Genomic DNA, 5,382 nt, shown 5'->3' with positions numbered 1-5,382 from the left:
AACCAGTTACTAGTACTATGAACTTGTAAAATGTATGATATGTCAATTAGTAGTTTTCTGTGGAATTGTCTTCTCGCTCTATCTCCTTTGGAGCTTCGTCTCCTCGGCTCTACTCGATTAATTTTTTTCACGCAAGCAACAAAAGCTAATATTGATTTGCTTTATTTGTCACTAGTCCTCAGAGTGAGAAACATAGTGAAACTTTTTTTATAGAGTAACACCTTGCCTATGCACAAATCAGATGCACACATCGGTTAAAAATAAAGAAGATAGGAAGAAAAAGATGTAGGGATGAAATCTCATAGGGCAAAGTATATGTCAAAGCGATCAATGGAAAACTCCAATGGTGAAGATGGCTCAATCCAGTAAACTATGCTGCCACCCATGCTTGCTAAAACTATCTTTCGCACTGCTAACTCTCCAAGCTTCTTGTTTTCCATATTTACTATCTTTTCGTGTTTTCAAATAGAGATAGTTAAATTAACCAAGAATAAAAGGTCTACTAATTTTCTTGCGTTTTCAACTAAGAGAAAGATAAATTGAGAATAATAAGTCAATTAAGACAAAAAAATAAATTAACTGAAGAAAACATTTCTCCTACAATAACATTGAAAAAAGATTGATACCTTCGATTCAGATTATGGATACAATATAAAAGATTTTCTTTTTCTAAGAGACCGTCGGTTTATATTGAACCGGGAAATATATGCTTAGAAAGATCAGTTCTAATGGGACTTCTAAACGTTTGTAAAATCCCTTCTATTTATTTTCCTGCCAATCACTGAGTAACACTGAGTAACATTGTGCAGCCTTATCTAAGTAATTGTGTTTGGGCGGAATTGTTACAAACATTTTATTGCAAAGACATGACCAATTTACATCCTCCCTGTAGCTACAGATATACTAGTATAGATAGATCATGGTTCATGGGTTCAAATAACAATCACCACATCATTTTCTCGTAACCATCAGAAGAAACAGTCATCGGAGGATCGTGCAAAGCTCGGGTGGATACACTGATTCAGCTGGTAAGCACATACTACCTAATCGATCGAGGCTGCGATGATAAAACAGGAGCCTCGAACACGCGCGCCGGCCGGCGGCGGCTAGAAGAGCTCGAGGCCGGCGGCGAAGTCGTCCCAGGCGGCGCCGCCGGTGTGCGTTCCGTTGCCCCCATCCCACGGTGTCGCGAGCCAGTCGTAATTATCGGGACCCGCCTCCGCTGGCCACGGTAACCCTGTGGGCGCGGCCGCGTAGCCGCCGAGTCCGAGGTCGAACTGCGGCAGGAAGACGGCGCCGTCGCTGAGGAACGGGAAGAAGGGCGCCGCCGGGAGATGGACCGGCCGGAACGTGTCCTCTGCCGACGGTGAAGCGGAGGAGGGCGAGGGCTCGGCGGACCTGCGGCGCTTGCTGCCGTTGCCACTGCGTCGGCATGCACCCCCGACGGGCACGTTGCGCAGCGTGCCGCCCTGCGTCCAGTAGCGGCGGCAGGCGCGGCAGAAGTGGCGCGGCTGCGTGGTGCTGTAGTTGTTGTAGTAGCAGAACTTGGTGTTGCTGGACTTGCACCGCGGGCACTCCAGCTGCTGCTGCTGGCCCTGGCTGTTCTTCCCCGCCGCGACGCCGTCCTGAAAAGCCAAGCAAGCCGACCACCGCACGGATCATCAGTTCAGTATGCCACTTGTTTGTCAGTCACAGCTGACACCATGCCAAGCGTAGTGGAGACAGTGATTGAGCAGTGACTGACCTGCGGGAGCGGCGGCGCCTCAACGTCGGACACGGCGGCATGTGCAGCGCGCTTGGTACCGGCGTTGGTGGTGCTGGCGGGGAGCAGCGAGGCTGAAGCTGGAGCCATTGTTTGCTGCCGTACGATCAGAGCGCATGCCGTGTCCGGCCCGCGCGTCGGCCTAAAACAGCGTGGTCACCACCTCTCTCGATCACACTCTCGAAAAGAGGAAACCGAGCTAGGAGAAGCAAGAAATGAGCGAGAGGTAGCGGTCAGTCCGAGCTGGATGGGCGGCAATCAGATGAGATGAGAGTGCGTCGATGGAAGCGGTTGGGTATTGGTCGTGTCCTAGTACCGGCCTGCTGGGTCCTATATATAGAAGGGTGTGCCTATGTATATAGAAGCCGGCGCGGCGAGTGGAGCCCGCTGGTGACGCGGCACTGCACGGCGGAAGATTGAAGATGCTCTTCTTGTGCGTTAAGGTACCTTCCTCCACCAGCACCACCATCCCAAGTCGTTGGCATGGCATCACATTGGCACCAGATGGAGGCGGCGAGCGATGTAGGCGCGTCCTCGATGATGGGCCGTTGCTTTTACCGAGGAGACTGGAGAGTTCCCGGTCCTCGATCGACCATGGTGGATGGAATCTTGCAAGTTGCTGCAACTAACCAGCATGTCCACCCACGCGCGCTCACGCTGTTCGTCCAATTGCTTATGCTAGTTACGGACGGTTCCGCGATCGATGTCATCTGGCGCCGCCACTGCGGCGCACGGCGCCCGCCCCGGAGTGACATGGTATTTGCGTGGAGGCGTTAACGACTGGCACGATCCCGATCGGGTCACCGTTAGTGGGGACTGGGGACGGAACCGCCGGAGCGATAGTCGGGCGGCGGTCGTCGTACTCGGCGGTCGCGTCAGGGTGACTCGGCGCGGGGCCCCGGAGGTTGGCGAGGCGAGAGAGAGCTTGTCATCTGGATGAAGAAATGGGGGACATGGTCGGTGCCGCTTTTTCCACGGGCCAGCGTGCGGGGGCCACTGTCGCCATCGCCGATTCTGTCGTCTCCGGCAAGATTGATTTCTGACCGCATATGCGTGTGTCTGCTCGCCGCCTAGGCTGGCCGATGCTAAGCGCAGAGGGCCGGCGCAGTTCATGTCGATCGACATGCATGGTGCCTCCTCTCTTACGAGGCTGCTCAGCGTCGGCAAGAGTCGAGTCCTGTTTACCGCGCGGGTTTAGAATCGATTCTTACATACCCGCGCAAATTTAAAATTCTACTGTATCTGTATGTGTATGCGCCGTGATCGAGACGATTGAGAGCATCTCCAGTCGCGTCCCCCAAACCGTCCCCCAAACCGCGCCGAATCAAGCGTTTGGGGGACGTGTTTTGTTCGTGCCGCGTTTGGGGGACGTCGCTCCCCAGCCGCGTCCCCCAAACGCCGCCCCCAATCAGAAATTCAAATAGATGCATTCAAAGAGATCGTTCCCGTCGGTTCGTCGCGATCGAGTAGCGGCGATCGATCAAAGTACTGGGCGCGCGATCATATTACAGACCGGTGGTGCATGCAAATTAGAAGAAGGGGTTGGTCGACGGCGTCGTGTCCCGAGTCGACGCGAGGCCGTCGAGCACGACGACCTCGTCGCGATCTGCACGTTCACAGTGCATGGTGCGTCCGCTCCGTCGCCGACGCGGAGGCCGGCGCAGGTGTAGCGATAGAAGACGCGTCGGCCTGCTCTTCGCTGCGCTGCCGCTGCCGCCGATGCCGATGCCGCTGCCAGAGGCCGCCGCGTCCGCCGCCGCCATTTTGGCTTCGATGTCGTCGAGGATCGGCCTTTGAAGAAGTTGTGCGCCGCTCGCGTCCGGGGAGACATTCCCTCTCGTCGAGCGTTCTCAGCGAGGGACATGTCGTCCCTGCGTTTCTTGAGCTCCAGCTTCTCCTCTTGCCTCTTGAGCAGCTCCGCCCACCTTTCGTCGGCCTTCTTGTCGCGGGAGATAAAGGTCGAGGAGACGTCGGCGAGGAATTTCGTGATCGACGCCTGCGTCTTCTCAGACGACGCAGCATCGGCCAAGGCGGCCTTGGCAGCCTTGTTGCCGATGGGACGCCCTCGTCGACGTTGCCGGCCGGCGCGTCCAGATCAATGGCGTCCTTCCCCTTGGACAGCGACAATCGCGTCAGCCGCCATTTCTCGTTCCCTTTGAGCTTGCCATAGCAATGCATCAGCGCGAAAGACTTGTGACCTTCCGAGTACTTGGCGTACAATTCCATGGCCCGATCAAACTAACCAAAGGAAGCAGAGTCATTTCATCGAACACAATGTGGGCGCTACGGATTATGGAAGAAACGGTCGTACCGGTTGGCCGACGTCGGCGCCCGTGCTCGCCTCCGGTCTCTAAGTCGTGATGGTACCCATGGAAGGAGTTCACCGACGCCTGGATGATGGCCCATCGCGTCGACATTGCCTTCGGCTCCTCTTCATTGTCACTTTCCGGTAGTCGTCGTGATGAGCTTGCGCTCATCGAACTCGGCCTTGATCCTCGCCCAATACTTCCCGCCTTTTTGGTTGGCGCCGATGATGGAGTCATGGCTCACCGTCGCCCACGACTCGCACGAACATTGATCTTCCGAGGCGTCCACTTCGGGCCTCGTGTGCCCGACGCCTTCTTCTTCTTCTTCTTCTTCTTCGTCCTCACGCCGTCCGCGTCTACCTCCACGAGATCATCGTCACCGGCACCCTCGTCGTCCTCTTCCTCGCCGCCCTCTTCGTCCTCATCGTCGTCCTCCTCGTCGTCCTCCACCCCGTCCTCTTCCTCGTCGTCCTCCTCCTCAACCCCGTCGTCCTCCTCGAGCACCGGCGCCGTCGTGCTCGAGCGGACCCCTGCGGCCGGTGAAAGGGCCGCCGTCCGGACCGGGTCCGGCTCCGCGTTGCTCGTACGCCGGGGAGTAGAGGTTGTTGGGGTTGAAGCCGCCGTGCGGCGGCGCATCCCTGGTAGTGCGGCGACAAGTTGGCGTCGCACCCGGGAGTGGCGGAGGGGCCGTCGTTGTAGAAGGCGGCTTGCGACGGAGAGAGACTCCCGGAACGTACACCGGCACGTTCGTACTATATGGGCTCGCGTTGGTGGCGGCGATACACCCGGCGATTATGTCGCTGGCTGCGGCGCGCCGCGGACCTTCTTCTCCAGCTCCGCCGCCCTCCGGTCCTTTCCGCTCCGCCGTCGATAGCTTCCGGCGCAGGCAATCTTGCTGCCATTCATCTTCGGTCATTCCTTCGGGCTTCTTCTTCGCAGCCGGCGCCTTCCGCGGCTTCGCGAACGGCGCTTTCGCCCCTATCGTCGCATTGCCCGGCGGCTTCTTGGCCGCTTTCTTCGCCATCTTTTTGGGGGCTGTCGGCGGCGCCATGGAATGGGGAGAGGGTAGCGGCGGCGGGTGCACGGCGGGAGGGAGAAAGAAATCGGCGGGATAGGAGAAATGAATCTGCGGCAGAATATGTTTTGGGAGGCCTGTGCGCGGCGGTATAGGCGCGATTTGGCGGGAGCGGCGGGATTTGGCGGGAGTGTGAGACGAATTTTCCCTGTGCCGCTGACGCGTCGGGCCCGCGTCGGTTGGCCTCGCTTTCGTTGTGTCCGGCGTCCCCGGAGCGTCCCCTGTGGGACGGGGACGGG

At 57.4% G+C, this 5,382-nt stretch overlaps 1 pseudogene; it reads right to left on the bottom strand.

The window, feature by feature from the left end:
• Positions 1-1,043: 1,043 nt before the first annotated feature.
• LOC124671077 lies at positions 1,044-1,852 on the bottom strand (annotated as a pseudogene).
• Between the last annotated feature and the right edge of the window lie 3,530 nt (positions 1,853-5,382).

Source organism: Lolium rigidum, chromosome 7 (genome assembly GCF_022539505.1).
Source record: "Lolium rigidum isolate FL_2022 chromosome 7, APGP_CSIRO_Lrig_0.1, whole genome shotgun sequence".
In the NCBI taxonomy this organism is placed as follows: Eukaryota; Viridiplantae; Streptophyta; class Magnoliopsida; order Poales; family Poaceae; genus Lolium; species Lolium rigidum.
This window is presented reverse-complemented; position numbering and strand designations above follow the sequence as displayed.